Source organism: Corvus kubaryi, unplaced genomic scaffold (genome assembly GCF_017639235.1).
Source record: "Corvus kubaryi isolate FWS band 111438036 unplaced genomic scaffold, C.kubaryi_AGA036_p1.0 133, whole genome shotgun sequence".
Classification (NCBI taxonomy): Eukaryota; Metazoa; Chordata; class Aves; order Passeriformes; family Corvidae; genus Corvus; species Corvus kubaryi.
In genome coordinates, this window is record NW_024580667.1 from 17,029,429 (window position 1) to 17,049,010 (window position 19,582).

General features: G+C 40.0%; 1 protein-coding gene across 2 annotated transcripts in view; it reads right to left on the bottom strand.

The window, feature by feature from the left end:
- Nucleotides 1-19,062, bottom strand: part of TBL1X (transducin beta like 1 X-linked) — a 191,909-nt gene extending 172,847 nt beyond the window's left edge. For both annotated transcript variants that reach the window (XM_042038089.1, XM_042038078.1), the window contains exon 1: nucleotides 19,041-19,062. The gene's annotated coding sequence lies outside the window, so the exon portion shown is untranslated. The remainder of the gene's footprint in view (nucleotides 1-19,040) is intronic.
- Nucleotides 19,063-19,582: the final 520 nt, after the last annotated feature.

The following is a 19,582-nucleotide window of genomic DNA, read 5'->3' on the forward strand; positions in this document are numbered from 1 at the left end:
TAACATAACACTGCACAGCACCACAGCCAGGCAAGCCACTTCACAAGGGAAAGCATGGTGTTTTATGTGCACTTCCTAGTTAAAGAGAAGTACTGGTGTTCCAGTCTAAGCAGCTGTATTCTTAACAGCCAACTGGCTTTTTAATTTTCAAGGCAGTAATACTGAGATTTTAATAAATTCTTAAATAGCACAAATTCATAAAAATAACAAGTTATTTGAACTGTGAATTGTGCTGGTGACTAATATGCCTGTTCCTCAATCTATCGTACTTTTGAAGTTACAAAAATATACAGTAAATGAAGCTCCGGATGATGATATTTAGCTGTCTTGAAATTTCCTTTATGTTCTGCCAACTTCAATTCTGATCTGGACTAGAACAGTAACTGGTAAACAATAATCTGGCATGCATTCATTAGCAGAAAAACAAACAATATATTTTTAAAAGTACAATATACCAGATAAATTTCCATTTCACAGTAGAAGACTTCAGCTTCTAGTCAAACGTACTTGCTTTATTTTGTTGTTGACTGCAAAATGGCTTAAAAATACTCTATTACACATTAGGCTTTTAGTTCTAAGGACTTTCATTTAGCTATTGCTACTTCTTTTCTCTCCGTTTCCTTCCATTTTAAGAGATACCATGAGCGTGAAATCTGCTCAATTTCAAACAAGCGGAATAGAATAGCTTCACAGGTTAAATCAGTTGTAATTCTTATGTTTACTTTTACGGATTTGAAAATGATTTCACGTTATTCTTACTACTTAAAAAATACCCTCACTATGGGGTAAAACATCCAACAGACTAGACGGGAAAAACAGTGACCTTGGAGGACTACAATGACATTCAATGTGACAACAGTGTCTCAAATAAGCAAGAGACAAAAAGGGAAGAAAAAAAAGGAAATTTCAGAGATTTCTATAGCAATCAGCTATCACTTGTCAAAACATTTCTAGTGAAAGTGTATTTTTAAATACATACAGGTGTTTAAAAATGAGGGAAGTACATACTGCTTTAAAGCTTACGATCCTTAGCTTCTAATTAATAGTATCTTTGTTATTTTAGGAGCCTCATGGGTATTTAGAGGGCTAAACTGCAATAAAACCAAGGTACATAAATGAAACCTATTAAGGTCGTCTTGGTCAATAAACACTAATTGCATCAAACAATAGCCGCAGATGATGGACAGCTCTTGCCAGTGGGCAGGAGAGGAGGAGTGCACATCCTACAGCCCCTAGCACTGAGGAACGGCTATCGTCCATCCCTCTTCCCCAGCTCCTCCAACCCCAGCCCTCTTGCCCACCAACAAGAAGCAATTCCGTAGTATTTCAACAGCCATATGGCTGTGCCAGGCAAGTTCGGCCTTGCTGCCTCACACTGCTGCTGTTCATCTCCTTCCTGGCTTCCCAGAGCATCTGCCAGCCAACGCGTTCTGCCACAATAGACACCCGTGGCAAAGTTCTCTTTCTCATGTTCCCCGGGGAGAGGCACAGAGGCTCCATCAAACCTGTTCCACTGTCCCAGAGGATGCTTTATGTGGGTCAGGGGAGAATGGTGAGCAGCAACATGCCCAAGGAGCCGGGCATGACACCGAGCAGCGCCTGCGATGCCCAACCGATAGCCCGAGAGCAGATCCTGCTGGGGCAGGATGCTGGTCTGCAGCACTGGGCATACATGGCAGACGCAGCCCCACAGGCTGACCTCACAGCAATTCTGGAGAATATGGCAAACCATGTCCTTCAACAATACAAAAGACATCCACATTGTTTCTCAAAATGGCTGGATAAATGAAGCCCAGTGCCTGCCTTATACAGAAAGCCTTTGAAAAATCCTGTTTCTTGCAAGAGGGAAAAACCACCTCAAACATTTATAAACTACCCAAACTCTCCATGTACACTGCCTGGGAACTCCATGAGTTCCCTTTTTCCTACATTATGAACCAGACTGCATTTTTACAACTGTTTCCTTCATGTGACTAAAGCTTCACCTGCGATCCCCACGCCTGTCTTTTCATTCTGCCCTCTGAATACCACTGCAATTTATTAAATTCCTTTGGTGACAGGCCTCCTTCATCTCAAAAGAGAGCATTAACTTCTCTAAGGATCCTAACAGGAGGAACTAACCATGACTAGACAATGTTTGAAATGTACACTTTTTTCTTTTAGTTGCAGAATGAGTCTGCATTGCTGGTGGATATAAAATTCAGACTGGACATACGGAGATAACTTGAAAGAAAATTTCAAAGCACAATTCTACACAGGTATGTCTCATGAGCAATTAAGAGAGTTGCTAACTTTCTCATTACTAAATGCTGTGCTATTTACATAGAAGCCTCACAGACTTGTTCTTCTCTAAGTGCATTGTGGGCAGCAGTCAAACATTCCTCCACCCAGCCTTCACTGAGAGGTGGCTGGAGGTACCCAAAGATTAAACATGAACCACAAAGACAAACCAGAAGGCCCAACAAGTAGTGTGCCCATTGAAAGCTCTTAGTTACCAGATACTGTTTTTTAAATCTACAAAGTAGAAGTAAGATGGATTTTAAAACATTTCAACTCCAGACAGGAAATTCTTAGGAATGATAAACTAGCAATTAAGGTCAAGTCCTAAACATACACACACCACACACACACTAAGCTTTCTGCACACAACTGCTGCTGTTTATTCCTGTAAAATTATTGTGTATGCAGTTAAGCACAGACATAAATATTGAACACCTACAGCCACATCTATATGAAGGAAACGTCTGGCCTACAATAAAAACATATTTCACAGAAATATTAAGTACATAAATACATTTGTAAGAGGTCTCCTTTTCTGGTTTTTTTTTTGTTTGTTTGTTTGAAGTCAAACTATTTAAAATTCAACTTCAGCATATTCATAGAATCATAAAATGGTTTGGGTTGGAAGGGACCTTAAAGATCACCTCATACCAACCCCCCTGCCATGGGCAGGGACACACTTCCCACTAGACCAGGTTGCTCAGAGCCCCATTCACTCCAGCCTTGAACACTTCTATTCATCAAAATACAGCTAACAGCACTTTGGTTTTAATGTTTAAGAACTGAAAGTCTAAATATTAAGGGGGAAATGGCTTTATTAAGTTAACTTCTACACTGAACTAAGTTCAAGAAGGAAAAAGACATATTTGTAACAAGCAAAAAGATCACTTCTCAGCTACAAACACAGCTCCTTTTTAGATCAGTGTCAACCTGTACAGTACTGGCAATCATACAACAGGCAAAATAGTCTGCAAACTATTGCAGAAACAACTGGAATAAAGGCATATATGCAAGGAAGCATGATAGATAATATCAAAATTTTAGCCTAATTCTGATCTTGTACCATCAGGCATAATCAGCTCCCTTATACAAATACCCTTTTTATCACCAGCATTTTAATTAATGTGCTTGCAATTATAATGTTATAAAAAAAATTACAGTTTTTTAAAATAAGAAACCTTTTTTTTACTGGAAAATTAAGTATATCTGTGCAGCAGACAAACAACTGGATATAATCTAAAGACTGCGTTGCTTAAGATAAGTGAGGCAACTCTTTGATTTAGAAGACATGAAAATACTAATATGTCATTTCCCTTCCTCCCAAACATACACCTAAGTGTACCAGAAGAACCACAAATAGCAACTGTTCTTATGAGAATGTTTTTCATTAAAAGTTCACTTTACCTCCCACACACATCAAGATGACAATTAAAAATCAATTCAAAATGTAAGCACCTATGTCCTAAGGCAAACTATAAGTGCTCAGTTAACAAGTCTGTCATTTGCTTAATTTTGTTTTGGTGAGGGATGTTGCTGGTTGGGTTTTTTGTTTGTTTGGGGGTCTTGGGGTGGGGGGGTTGGTTGGTTGGGTTTCTTTTGGGGTTTATTTTTGTTTTGTTTTTTAATTTTGTTTTGTTCTGGTTTACTTTCATGAGTTTTTTTTTAAAGATTCATCAACAGAACAATTTGTAGCAATATATTAACACTTGCAGAACCAATTTTCTCTTTCAGAAAGGCCAATTCTCAATTAAAGGCTGAAACTGGTGCTGTGTAAATTCTTACCTCCAAGGGATCAGTCTCTTTAAGCTACTGTTTTGCTACCAGCTTCAACCAGACCTACCATGGATAAGAATCAGGGAGAAGATCGAACGTGGGGGAAAGCTGGCGTGCGTGCCACTCTCTCCAATAAACCACATCATATCAGCACTGTTGTTTCCTTCACTCTCTCTCTCGCTCCCTCTCCCCCAAAAGGAACATTAAATGTAATAAGTGAAGCAAGAGTTGCAGGATCAAAACAATTTATTTCTCAGTAGCATGATGTGGCACACATGAACACCTCACCAAACACCACTTTTCACAGGAAGCAGGCTAGTCGAGAATAGGCTTTGAAATTATCAGGTTCAAAAACTGTGAAACCAATTGTGAGAGAAACCTTTTGGAAACAGTAATTGCATAAGACCAACAAAAATCTGCCGGATGGGCGAGGGTTCCTCCTGCAAGGCCCAGATTGTCCTCCTTATCTCTAAGTTACTATCCTTTACTTCTTATCATTTCCCTATGAAGGTCTCTTGAAACAGTAGCTTGCTGATGTACTAGAAGTGTTCTTATGTTTCCAATCACTAGAGCTGAAGAAACAAATTAAGTACTATTAACAGCTCTTTCCATTATCAGCTGCATGCCCCTGTGACTGCCGGTTTTTCACTGCATCAGCCAGACACATAACTAAGATTTCTCAGAAATTTTGTGGATCAAAAAAAAAGTACTAAATAATAATTCTAAGGAAAGCTATTAGGTATCTGTAGTGTTGAACAATTAACCCAACTGTTTTGCTAGGTCAACAATGCAAATTTTTTATGTGGATTTTGGCTGTCAAAGTACTTGTTACTAGCAACAAAGGATGAAAATCAAAACTTTAAAAGCACGTCTAAATTTTCATTTCATAGTTTCTGTGGCTCGAAATTAATGGTCAATATTTAAACAGCCTACAGTATGCTTCTTACAGGCCAATATTTTCAACCTAAACAAAAAGAGAAAAAAATGAGAAGTCTAAGCTACTATCTTAGAGGTCCTAAACTCCTCTGTGGACAGTAACAATACATCACATTTTGTTCTTCACATCAAACTTCTTCCAAAAAATAACCTTACACAAAGTTCCCAAACAGCTTGATGACACTACTAAGCTACAGAGAAAAGAAACCTCCAAGCCAATGCAATTTGCATGTAATTATTACACAGTACAGTTCAACATTTGATACTGCTAATTTCTAGATATTTATACATATAATTAATAAGTAAATCTATCTAATTTTAAGGAGCATCTGGGTCTTTTTTTTTTTTTTTTTTTGCATTAGGTCACTATACCCCATATTGTTTTTAGTGTTTCTGTTTGTTTAAAGAAGAATAAAATTCCCAGTTCCTATTATTTCAACCACAAGACAAGTTCTCATGGTTTTTTAGTTCAGAAATATTTGTAACAAATAATAAACAGAATCACTACTACAGTAATAGTACATCTCCTCACTACCTCAAATGTTACATTACATGTAACTAAGCACATATGGTAAACAAACTTGGTACTAATTTACAACAGAGACCCTCCAACCTCTACATAAACCATATACAACCTGCACAGTCACCCGAATATCAAATGTGAGAAGCTGCTGCTGAGAATCAGTGTCAAATTCTTCCCTTTCATGAAACTTATGCACATGGGAAAAAATCCACCCATCTCTATACAGACCACTGTATAGGTAGTAGCCACTTGGTACGATCATTTTCTTTAAAATATTTTTTAACATAATGCTTTATTTAATTTAGGGTAAAAAGATGGAGGTGATCTTTTGTTGCCAATGTTACGATGCATCCCTGTACTAACACAAATCATTTATCCAGGCACTAAGCAGCCACCAATTCCTCTGACTTCAACTGGAGCTGTACCCACCCAAGGCTTCTCATAAACAAGCCACTTACTTAGCTATCTATATTCAAAAACGTAGGCTTCTAAAGCACCCAGCCAGTGCACACACTACAGATACAAATTATTAACAACATAATCAACATGAGCCATAGCCACTATACAAACAAGCTTGAGTGTCTGTCATAAAAGCACAGAAATAATGAGGTGCAGGTAATGTTCATGTTTACTTCCATTTAGGTTAAACTCAACAGTCTGATATTGCCTAACAGCAACCCCAAAAAACCTCTGGCTTTATATTCAGGTCACTACAGGATGAGAGCAGCACTTTTTCTTAAAAACATAGTCAAGAGAGACGTTACAAGTTTATCCAATTTGCTGGTGGTCTAGCTGAAGAAGCCCACAGCTTTTCCAAAAGCAGTTTAATCCCTCTAAATGCAGATCAGATGGCAGTCACAGCTATGCAAGGGAGTTTTAAGCAACTGGTTGCCTTTGGAAAAAAAACCCAACTGTATGGTCTGAATTACCTTTTGCACTGTATGTATTAGAATGGTCCTAAGACGGAAGGTAACAGCTGCTATCACAGTGAGACTGTCTTTTTTGTGCGTGTCATAATTATATGGTAATATTTCTGGAGGACAACACGTTTTGTTCGGCAAGTGTTTACGACAAAAAGTTAAGCCATGTCAAGTCCTAGTGACAAAGCAAGTTGCTGGAATGACAAAGTGGCATAACTGCACCACTTGGAATAAAACAATAATTTCATACATAACATACAGCTTTAAAAAGCCCAAGAAAGCAAGCTTCAGGGAAAGGAAATGACATGTATACAAATATTGATAATAAATAATAATAAACAGAAGGTCTGTTCATTACATAGAACAGAATTTCTTCCAGCAGAACCTGGAAGAAATCATTATTCATCTGCTTGCCTGCTCAGTCTATTTTAGTGCAGGCTGCAGGAAATAACTTCCAATATTGGGGAAAAAAAACAACAACAAACAAACAAGACATGCAGGTGATGGCTTTCTGTATCTGATTTCATCAGAACTCTGAAATGTAAGTGCTGGAAGCCAGAATGATCCAATTGAAGACTACAAGACAGATTAAGCCTACCACAAAATAAATGAAAAAAATGCATGTATATACACACATTACATGGAAATGAGAAAGAGGGAGTCATCCTCAGCTCCTTGAGCCAATGGTTATCATGCTGAAAACAGAAAATCTAGTTATCAAAAATATTTTTATCAAAAATATTTGATTCTGTAACTTTCCCTTCAGAATAAACTAGCAAGAAGGAAAGAGTCAAATATACTTTATCCTTTTATAGGCAACTCCTGAAGAAATTATAGCAAGAGTCCTAACTTTCAGTATTTCTAGAAATGTCATATACTAATTATAAAGTGCAGTTAATCTTTTCTTCTTATGCACACACAAAAAAAGGTAAAATACAGTTTATTACATTTCAGTCTAAGAGATTAACACATTGCTATTTACTTTTATTGGCAGTGTGCCCAAATACCCCAGATCTGCAAGACTGATAGTGAAAAGGAAAATATTTCAGGCCTCAAAGAGAGCAGATCTATGGTTCCCTGGAATGTGTAAACAGCCAGAGCCTGCTTTACTTCCCAACCCCACTCCCACTATACACACCTCCTCTACCTCAGCCCTCCTAACATTAGCAAGGAGTGCTGCTCTCAAGCAAAGGAGAGAACACAAATGTAGTAACATCAAGTAACAAAAGTCTTAACATTTTAACATGCAAGAATTTGGATTTACTGAAATAAGATGATGCCATATAAATAGCTGTAGTCCAAAACCAAAACCAGTACTGCATAAGACGCTGAAAAAAAGAAAAGAAAAATCAGTTGAGCAGGCTTCCTGTATGACAGACCTGGTAAACACAAACTAAGGGAATCCAAATGCTTCTCTACAGATTATTCTTTGTGCAATTAAGGATCAGCCAGATCTGTATTCTATCAGAGAAAATACAGTTCACAGTCCTATATAAGAGAAAGGATATTTTCATAAATATCTGCACAATGTAACCAAACTGATGCCAAAATTTAATGTTGGTATAAATTACCTTTTGTGAAAACAAGATTACTACTTGCATAATGATATATACACCCACAAAGCAGTAAAGTCATAAAAATAGGTATCATCACATCCTAAAGAAGTTTACAATATAATTAGACCATTTTTTAAAACTCTTTAAATTTGTGGAGCAATAAAGATACCTTGCACAGTAAAACTGAACAATGACAACAGACTTCCTTCTTTTTTTTTTTTAACCCCACAGCTCTCTATAAAAACAATCCTGTGTACTCTAGTAGCTTGCAAGCCATGATTTGAAACTACAGAATTACAGAACCGATAAATATTACTGTTGTTATTTACCTAGTAGCTTTAGTCTTCAAAACCAAATCAAACCAAAATGTATCACAGAAAAAAAGGCAATTAAAACTGCTGAGTGAATGGCTGTATATGACGGGAAGCTCGTAAAACCCAAATGAATAAAAAGGGAAAACTTGGGGAAAAAAAATAAATGCAGTAAAGTATGGTCAAACACTGAAAGGCAGTCTCATAATGTTGTTTACAAATAACAGATCACACAGCTCTCCCACTTTTCCTTCTATTAATTTTACCGGTTTTATGAATGCATTTGGCGAACATTCAAAAGAACACATCCATAGACTAATGAGGGTAAAATGCTGGCTCAAAGGAGACACCAGCAAATGCTCTGTCACTAGACTATTTGCAAACAGCTGAAATCAATAATAAATTCAATCTAAGCAAATGCAACGCATACAAACAGAAATTAAAAGACTGAGGCAACTGCAAATACATGAATGATGCTTCAGGCCACAGGGCACACTTTCTCACATACGTTAACACGTTAAATAGGCTGGCAAGACATTGGCTCCACTTGAGACACCAGAATGTACCATATGTACTTCCAACAACAAAAATAAAAATTAAGACAGTGCTAATCACATAAGTAGCTAAATATTTATTTAAGACAACTATTCTTAGGACGTTTGAGTCATCAAACAAAAAAAATCAGAAAATTTATATTTAAGGTGAAAAAAATAAATGTCATGATCCTTCTGTGTAATTTTCCTTACCTACTGCAGTCAAAACACACAGCAACCACCCCAGAGAATAAAGTAAATTAAAATAAAAAAGGTTGATATATCCTCTCCACGGAGGCTATGGTGCTTGCAGCCCTTACACAAGACAAGCATCCAGTGCCAGTTCCAAGGTGCTGGGCTCTGTATGTGGTAGGTCACACTTGGCAGAACAGTTTTGAGACTAACCATGATTCAGACAGGCAATGAGACCATCCTGCCACTGCTAGAGTTTGTTAAACCTCATGATGTGGCCTTGCCTGAAAAACTAAGGGCACGTGACTGAAAAACTAAGGGCACTTGACTGAAAAAGTTCATCAGTTCCAACCATCCACCTGTGCTGGTCGCTTTTCAATGTATGTGTTTGCAACCAAGTCTTACACTTTATACTGCAAAACATTAAGCTCAGTGGATTTCAACACAGCCAACACAGCTCCTGCACATTTTGAAGAAACCAGGCTCTAAAACTCAACTTCATATCTGCCATCTACAGAAACTTCCAAGAACATGGAGAAGATTCAGATAAGAATATTATTCAAAATAGACTGTGGAAGTTTTGCCATACAAAAAAAACCTACTAATGTGGGCTAGGGGAAAGGAGAGGGACACCACAATCTCCACTTCATTACAGGAACACTGCCTGTCAGGATTGAAGCTAAAATCACGCACATCATCTGTTGCTATAAAAAAGGCTCAGAAATGTTTACTTAATCAGTCAAGAATCTGTGCTGCCATCATATAAGGCCTGATCCTAGAAATCTCCTGCACAAGCCAAACACATTTTTGCAACATCAGGCCATAGCTATAACAGGATTTGTTGAATGCTCAGATCACAAATGTATCACCAACTCTGTCCTTGCTGGAGTTACCCAGGTATCATGGAGCTGTCAGAAAAGAAAAACTATGGAGCACACAAAATAGCCATTAAAATGAAACCTCTTAAACTCCACTGCAAACCCCAATAGGTTTTTTGCTGTGGGGGGAGGTAATTAAAATAAAAGGTTTAAAAGCAATTACAAAAAGTTTGAAGGACAAAGCAACAAAAGCTTGTTCTGAGGCAAACTAATACCCTAAATCCAACTCTGTTAGCCAGGAAACTAACTTACAGATTAATAGAAGATTAACAAATTAAAGCAATCATTATTTCTAACTCTAAACGGAACACTGAAAGGGACAAAAAACTTTTTGTTTCATAATTTTCTTTTGATACTTTGCTATCCTAATGGATAAGCTGATGGAAAAATGAGATTTTACCTTAGTAAGTAGAGCTTTACATTCACATGTTTGAATAAATTAGCAACAAAACAAACTGACAATGTGTTTTGCTGTTTAAAATTCTTCAAAAGCAGTCATTAATTAAGTCTTCACAGTAGTTCTGTAGGATGGTAGGCAGATAACATTCCACTGTAAGTTGAACGTAAATTATCTACCCAGGTGTGGAAAGGTGTGCCCTATCAATTGCCTTCTGAGGTTGTTAAAGGAACAGATTTTTTCTTTCTTTTCATAGATATGTATTCAAATTTACATTAAGAAAAGGGAAATATATTGTACTTTAAAAGCTCATGGCAAAATGAATACAGGAGAAAGCAACTACGAAATCATTCACTGCAATTATCTGAGCACTTTTTAAATAGGTAGAAGATACAGGTCACGATATTATTTTTAGTAAGAGGAAATTAAATTTCTTTCACGCTGGACTCCATGTACATAAACATCTGCTGTGCACAACAAATCTTATCTACAAAGCCACCATTCAGCGCACATGATCAAACTGACAATGTATAATTGCATGAAACATGTTGTCATTAGGGAACACAGAACCCTTCCATGTTTCAAGTGGTTTTTAAACTGAAAATATATGCTGCTGGTAACATAGTAGATACCATGAAGAATTTACTGTTTAGCCTAAGCAAAATTTAAAATAAAAGATTTAGTGCACAGTGAGGCACATATGCATACGAATACGTAAAACATTAGAAAAACCAGACACACAAAAAAAGCCATTGCTGTAACCACAAAATAAGGTATTATAAACTACCCGCATATCACACATACTACCATTATAATACTGAAGAAACACACAGGAATAAGTGTTTTGAAGACATGACATCTTAGCCAAGAAAAAAAAAATAAACACAGTTCAGAAAATTCCTAAAAGAATTTCTTTGTCCACTTGATGGTCAGCAGGTTAAAAGCAGTGAATCCTCACTTTCGAGGCAGTCCATTCCCACTCACCTTCCCCCTCCTTGTAAACTGCCCAGGAGGGCTTAAGCTACATTCCACTTTTTACCTAACCTCTACTCAGCACTACCAGACTAGGTAGTAAAGACAGGATGGTGGTCTCCCAGGAAAGTAATTTTCATTCATCAGTAGTGAGGGAAACCATTATGTTAATGCTTTAGTAGATTTCAGCTGTGTGTAATAAATAGGTTCTTTCCTTCCACTCTAACACTGCGTTTTGGGCCACCCTTTCAGCTTCAGGGTTCTTTTTTTCCAAGCACTTAAAATCCTGTGAGAATGAAGCTGGATGAATTTTTATGATACACTGTCATGCACTAATTTTAAACTAATTGGCTCATTTAAATTAACTGATTATGTAACACTTATTGATACTAGCAGAAGTATTAGAGCTCAGAGTGTTTGGGTTTTTTAGTACAAAATCAGATTCCTCCAAATGCAAATTAGCATTGTTATTGAGTTACAACACCAGCAACCCAAACAAACCCAGTAGTAGTCAAAATGAAAATAAAGAAACCTTGAATAGTTTTCACAGAATGATATAAAATCTGTCTTGGGAACACCATGCAATGTTACTAAAAATGTACTTGCTTCTGCTCCTCACTTCCATTTTTTTGAAAATTGGCATAGGAAGGAAGGTGTTTTTCTCATTAGAATAATCCTCAGGCATGCCTTTTATCTGTGCCTCCCAGATTACAGTATTTTAGTTTAAAAGTCAACAACTGAAAAAGTAAACTATACAAACTACAGAAGCTCTCACATTAAAAAAGGACAAAACTAAAGCCAAAAAGTAAAAAAAAAAAAGGAAAGTTAAGCTGCAAGGAGAGAGATTTGAGTCCATCTATTTAGCAGCCTTACCAATACTTTCTGAAACATTTAGAAAATATTTCATGTGTTTCAACCAATTCTATATCTAAATTCCTAGAGGTCTAACTCACGTGTGCATGTAAAATAGGCACGAAAAGGGTTAAGTTTGTTCTGTGACTGTAAAAAGCAACAGATAAATATCCTTGGAAACTAATCCACACAGTATGAACCAGCACGGTCTGTGCTTGGATTCCCAGTCCTAACTCATCAGCAAAGCTCAACCCTATCTGTGGAGAATGCTATGGAGGAGGGCAATTTTACCTCAATCTCTCTGTCAAGATCAGGGTTTAAATTTTAGTTCTAAGAGAAACCAAAAACTAAACAATGTCAAAAAAAAAAAAAAAAAGGATGAAAAAATGAACATAATTCTGAAGTTTAAATGCATATCCAGCCCCAGCTGTCGCCTCCTGGTCTCACGAGGCTCAGTCAGATGTACAAGCACAGTATGCACTCCTGACCTTGCCACATCTCAACAAGCACGTAATTAAAGGGTGCTGCGCCTCTGTCTTCTCCCAAAACTTGACATCCAGCCCAGCCCAGTCTACAGTCATTTCACTGGCTCTGCAGCACCTCAGGTGCTGCTGACCTGAGCAAATCCTAGTTCAGGAAGGATGTGAAAGTCAAGCCACTGCACACTGGCATCACTCTCCAACCTCAGGGTGACACCTTTTTTTCTCCAAAACTACTTTTTGGACTACCTTAAGGCTATCCATGTACGTGTATATACGTGCACATGCATGCATTCACACATGGCAATTAGTGTAGTTCATTTTAAACAATTAATATTTGTGAAACTGATTCCTGTTCTGCAATCCCAGCTGAGACTATCTGCTAACACAAGTCTTAATACTAATGGGTCTCTGGACACACACATATCCTCTGCCAGTAGCAACCAGACTAAACCCAGTGGTACAGTGAACAAGCAACTCATAGCTGCTAAATGACACTGAAACCATCATCTTGTTATAACAATTCCTCATTCTGTTACCAACACAAATGACTTTACAAAAAAAAAAAAAAAATCCATATTTTTACTTCACTTTATAAAAATCTCATGTTTTTATTAACTGCACACTGTGAAGGTCAATTCTTTTGAAAGAACATCTTTCCAATTATCTTGCTGTAGGCTACAGGTTTGTGCTCAAATTAATACAAACTCGGCAGTGGACACTTCTAAGCATGAAACACAACAACAGCTGTATATGTGTTAATCACAACAGTGCAACTGCTCCCTTCCAGCAGGGCCTCTGTAATATGACTATTTGATTCAGAAATATAAAGCACAAATAGTTAGCTTCTCTCTTGAACTAGAGAATATTCTGCAGAGTCTCCATTCAATGGCAGAGGATTAATGAAGAGCTGATGGTGCTACACAGCAAAATACAGCAGAAGCCAAAGTTTGCCACTGCACATCCAGTGAAGTTTGCTGCCTTCAAAAAGGAGTACAACAAATGCATTATGCTGCAGAATGACAAAGGGAATCTATCCACCAAAGTAAAATCCTCTTTGTTTTCTTGAAGACAATGTCAAAACATATTTTCCAAGTAATTTTAATGCCTAAGGGAAAAATGTTGCTTTTTTGCTCTATTGGTGATTTATCTGAGATATGGGAAAGTTGTATTTAAACAGGAAAACATCCATAAAGTCATAATTAATGTCTCTATATTTTTTCATTTAATAAAAGTATTATTTTATGTAACAACGTATTCTAATGCCTCTACTCAGTGGTAAGAGGTTAAACTGTAACTAAGAATTAGCAGCTTAAATGAAACTTAGGTCAGTAAATGCAATCACATTTCAAACGGCACTGGTGTGATACATAGAGCAACTGTTACATACTAATGGAGAACACTGGTCTTCAAAAAGCCTTGTTTCACCTTCCAATAGCAAAGGGTCAATAAAACTCACTACTTAATTAGACTAGAGCATTTTGATGAGCATATATATATATATATGTAATTATTAGACATTATTAGTACTACTCATCTGTTCAGAAACAGGCCACAAGTCATATCATCTAAGCATCAAGGCACTGTTCGTCCACATGGTCAGTGTGCTGTGTAACTTCACCTAGCAAATGAGTAAGATTCAACATCCAAGCCAAAATGTAGTTATGCAATGCACTTAGCTAAAATATTAAAATAATTGTTTCTTCATACTACAGTACTATCATCATGATTTTGTACTGCATGAACACCACAGGGTTCTTGGCAGAAATTTCCATTGTAACTTCACATAACCTTATGACTCTTTACATGCACTCTAGTTTAAACAGGACAAGCAGACACATATTAATTGCCCATAATACCAATAGAGGTGGTCAAGAAATGGGGCTAAACATGATGACGCCCCTTTAACTGCATAAAGTAAACAGGATTATAAAGATGGAAGCCACACCATCAGATGTACCCAACCCCAAGTTGCAGTCATGCTCGTAACCCAAAGTACAGCAAGGGACTGGTGGCTGGGACCTGAACAGAACAGAGGCAATATACTCTTCTCAAACAACAAATGAAGAAATGCAACAACTATTGCTACAGCCCAGTATTTTTAGTATCACTTTAAATAAATACAAATATGCACAGGAAAAGTGGCTCAAGAAAAGCAGCATGAAAGGCCTACGCACCTTTACCTTCAAAAACTGTCACATACCCATTGTGGAGTTAAACTTGCTTTAAGTTAAGCTAGCAGAAGCAATTCTGTATTTCTACAGAATTACTAAACATTAGTAACTATAATTTATAAATCTGTGTCTAGGACAAAATCTCTACACATGAAGAACACTGGTCAGAAACAATGATGTTTTCTTAATGAACACCCTTCTTTGACTGCTTCTAGCTTTTACACTGCCCTAACTTTGGGGGACTTCCTGTAATTGTAAAACAATATACTTTCAGTCATCCTTAATGCAATTCCATTATATTAATGATCAGAGAGCAACAAAAAAAAAAAAAAGCTTTTAAAATATTGTCTACTGAAGAAAAGAAAAATAACCTAAACCCCATTTTTCACATTTGTGTGCTTGTTTCAGTATCATTAAAATGACAGATTTTGTACTGACAGGAAGGCTGCTATTCCTATGTAGAGCTGTAGTCCCAATGTTTTTGTTTAATTTCAACCAACTTGTCCAAGTAGGCCATTTGGTAGAAACCTATAAATGGCACCCAGGGGGTCTGGGTTCTTGCTGTAAAGAGGTCAGCTATTTCCTCCTAACTAAAAATAGGCAAGATGAGGGAGGGGAAGAGGGAGTGGAGTTTTAATTTAGCAGCTGAAAAAAGAGTTTACAAAATTACTTCCATCTTGCCTCATAATGAAGACTATGAAAAAAAGAAGCTGTCCCAAGAGTTATAAAACCTGGATCACTTTATAGGCAGGCTGGTGTACATAATCTAGAATGCTAGGAATTAAAAGAGCAGTAGTAAAGCGAATCCAGGATATGGATCACGTTATGACGCCCACCTCTCTTTGGGCAGAGCGGACGGATTTACCAGCAGCCGTGCTGCCAGGTGTTAACAACTCTCCTCTCTCCCACTAGCTGAGATCTCACCGTGGTCGAGCAGATAAGGCACTACAATCAGCTGCTGCTCCCCTGAGTCAGTTTTTACCAGCATTTACCCGCCTGGCTTTTTGTTTCCCTCACTTACATTACAACCTGTTTAGGGTGAGAACCACTGTCTACAATATTCCCCAAATGGCCCTGATTTGAATGGGGGCCCCTCAGCCCTACTAAAATACAAACAGTGTCAGTTTAATACAGCACGAATTCTAACCCTGGACTCTTAGCAGCAGCAAAGCGCAAGGGCCAGCGGCACTGAAGCACGCACCAACCCCGCTACCTGTGGCAATCGCTCAACAACCTAAACCTAAAACCCGGGATGGCTTTTCCAGCCTCATCTCCACAATGAACCAAATTCAGCACGTTGCTAAATCCTAAGCGTATTGCACTGCTGACTTATCTCAGCTACTGAGAAATAAGATCTCATCCACACTGAGAGACATTCTTCTCTACTCATTCCAAGCAAAGGGATGACAGGCCTTTAACAGCTGCTGCTGCCAGAGGAGGACTCTCCATTCAGGAAGCTCTTCCAGGAGCCATGGCACATTAGACATATCAAGTGAACAGGACATCTACTTCTGGCCCCCGTCATCACAAAAATGAGAAAAGCCCATCCGACAATCAATGACAGGACCAAAATAGCGTGAAATTGAATCAGGGGAGGTTTAGGTTAGATACCAGGCAAAGGTTTTTCACCCCGACGGTGCTGTGCACTGGAACAGGCTCCCCCAGGGAAGAGATCACAGCACCAAGCCTGACAAGAGTTCAAAACATGGTGGGATTCTTGGGGCTGTCCTGCACAGGATCAGGAGTTGGACTCAACCCTGGTGGGTCCCTTCTAACTCAGCATATTCTAGGGTTCAGTGAAAACTGGGCAAACTGGTGGAGCAGAAATCTGACAATTCCAGGTGCCCCTTCCCTAGCAAGGATTTAACTTATTTTTGCTCTTTAGCTACTTATTGTGGAGAATATCTGCAATCATTTAAAAAAGAGCAGTAGCATAACTCACAGCAGTGACATAGCAGAGAACATGGGAGTCATCTTACTCAACTGGATGGGGGAAGGGCAGAGGATGTATTCATATGACAACTTATCTGCAGAGGGTTTTTTTATGTCCTAAGAGACCTGGACAGTTGTGTAGTTGCCAGTGTTTACAAGTATGTGAATTTTTTAATCCTCTTTGCTTCTGAGACATGCTTTTTCATCTTAGGGGAGGAAAAAAAAAAAATCTTCAAATCATAGAATATACTGAGTTGGAAGGGGCCCACAAGGACCATTGAGTCCAACTCGTAGCCCTGCACAGGACATCCCAAAAATCACACCATGTGCCCAAGACCACTGTCCAAATGCTTCTTGAATCCTGTCAGCCTTGGTACTGTGATCCCTGGGGAGCCTGTTCCAGTGCTCAACCACCCTCTGAGTGGAGAGTCTTTTCTTAACATCCAACCCAAAACTGCCCAGACACAGCTTCAGGACATTCCCTCAGGTCCTGTCACTGGTCACCAGAGAGACGAGATCAGTGCCTGCCCTTCTGCTTCCCCTCGTGAGGAAGCCATAGACTGCAATAAAGGTCTCCCCTCAGTCTTCTCTAACCTGAACAAGCCAAGGGACCTCAGCCACTCCTCATACAGCTTCCTCTCAAGACCCTTCACACCTCCATGGTTCTCCTCTGGACACCCTGTAACAGCTGAATGTCTTTCTTACATTGCAGCGCCCAAAACTGCCCCCAGCACCCGAGGTGAGGCCACCTGCCCAGTGCAGAGCAGAGCAGGACAATCCCCTCCCTTGTCCGGCTGGTGCTGCTGTGCCTGATGCCCCCCAGGACACGCTTGGCCCTCCTGGCTGCCAGGGCACTGCTGACTCATGTTCAACTTTCCACTGACCAGGACCCCCAGGTCCCTTTCTGGGCACTGCTTTCCAACCTCTCATTCCCCAGTCTGTACACCCAGGGTTGCCCTGCCCCTGGCTGTTGCATGGCTCACTGAAGGTGTTAAACACTGAGATGACAACAGCAGCTCTGCTCAAATTCTCCACTGTTTTTACCATTATTACATGTAGCACAAGAGAGATTTAAAGCATTTTTAATGTGATAGCATCCTCCCCCTCTTGCTTTCCTTTTTCCTCCCACCCCCTTTACAAATCTTCTGTGGGAAAGCTTCCCTGTTTTACTATTGCTGTCGTTGAGATGTTGCAATTATTATCTGTAATTGTTTGAAAAAAAAGCCAAACAAAAAAAACAACGCCAAAACACACACTAGGACAAACCCGTCTCTCTTTGCCAACAACATCTGCTATCACAGAATGAATATATTTAATTTAAAACCTGCCCAGTGTCTCTGTACATGACAGAACACTGACTGCAGGACAGGGAGAGGCCTAAACCCAGTATGTGCAGTCACATGGTACACAAGGCATATGATGCTAAACCTTATACATGCCACACGAGCAGTCCTGGTTAAAAGACCACTAATAAATGGGGTAAGGAATAAAGATATAACATCCTATTTGTCAAGAGTAAAGACCTTGTACTTATTACCTACAATCAAATCTCCCTCTGGCACAACGTTTATTTTCATACTATTAGTCTTGAAATTTTAATTTTACACTCCATTTTACTTCAAATCACCACTCTTTTCAATGGAATATTTTAGGTTTCTGCAACATTATGCTGCAATATTTTCTTTTTTTGGAGGAGGCGGTGGGTGAGCCGCGCCGAACAGCCCGCCTCCCCTCCCCCATCGCACACATCCACATCCACACTCCAAGGCTCGTGCGTCAGGAAGGGAGAAACGCCGTACGAATCCTCGTGGAGAACAGCAAAGAGGCATGTTAAGGCAACACATAAAGGGAAGCCTTTATTCCCTCTAAACGCCGACTTTGAGGAATTAATATGTGAGCCGAACTTTTAGGGTGTGGCTTGGTGTTTTTGCCCCTTGTTGCGCCGTGCAGGATGCCTGCCCCAGAACCCAACAACATATCATTAAATAGGTCAAGGGTCATTCGCTTTACATCACACCACACCAATATTCAGCCGCGCACCGAGCCCATCTATCAGCCCCACCGCCGAGATTGAACGCGCACCACAAAATGGGGACCCTGCCCGGCCCGGTGACAGCGCCGGGGGCAGGACGCCCCGGCCCCGCCGCGCCGGGGCTGGGCACGCCGGCCCGGGACGTGCAACAGGTCGGCGGCCCCGCAGCTCCGGCCCCGAGGGGCTCCCCCGCACCCCCGCCCCGCCGGCGGCCGCGGCGCTGGGAGCGGGGCCGGGGGCAGCTCGGCTCCGGGGGACTGGGCACGGGGTGGGGGGCGAGGGGCGAACTTGTTTACCTACTTGGAAGTAAACTTCGATGTAGGGGAGCGACCGGCCCCTCCGCCCGCTGCTGATTCAAGCCCTGGCGATGAATGGGATCCCCTCCCCCACTCAGGCTCTGCAAACTCCACACTGGAGCGTGAATACCTCGCATTTCTCTCCCCCCTCCCCGAGCATTTTTTTTTTTAATACCCCCCCCCCCCATACATTAAAATACTGTCTCAGAAGTAGGGAGAAACTGCCCCCCTCCCCCACGCCCCGGGGTCGCTCTGCCCGGGGGCAGCTGCAAAACACCCGCCACGGGCACGGCAGCCCAACACACACACACATCACCTCGGCTCAAGGAAAACACCCCCAAAACCCCCACACAGACCCCAAAACGTCAGGGTTCAAAAAACTTCGTCATAACAAGCGGCGGCTGAGCGACCCCCTCCCCCCCGGGCGGGTCAGGCTGCAAAGGGGGCGCCGGGGGGTAGCGGGCCCCGGGCTGGGCTGGGCTCGGGGGGCTGCGCCGGGAAGGACGAGCGTAAGAAAAGGGGAAATTAAAAAAAAAAAAAAAAAAA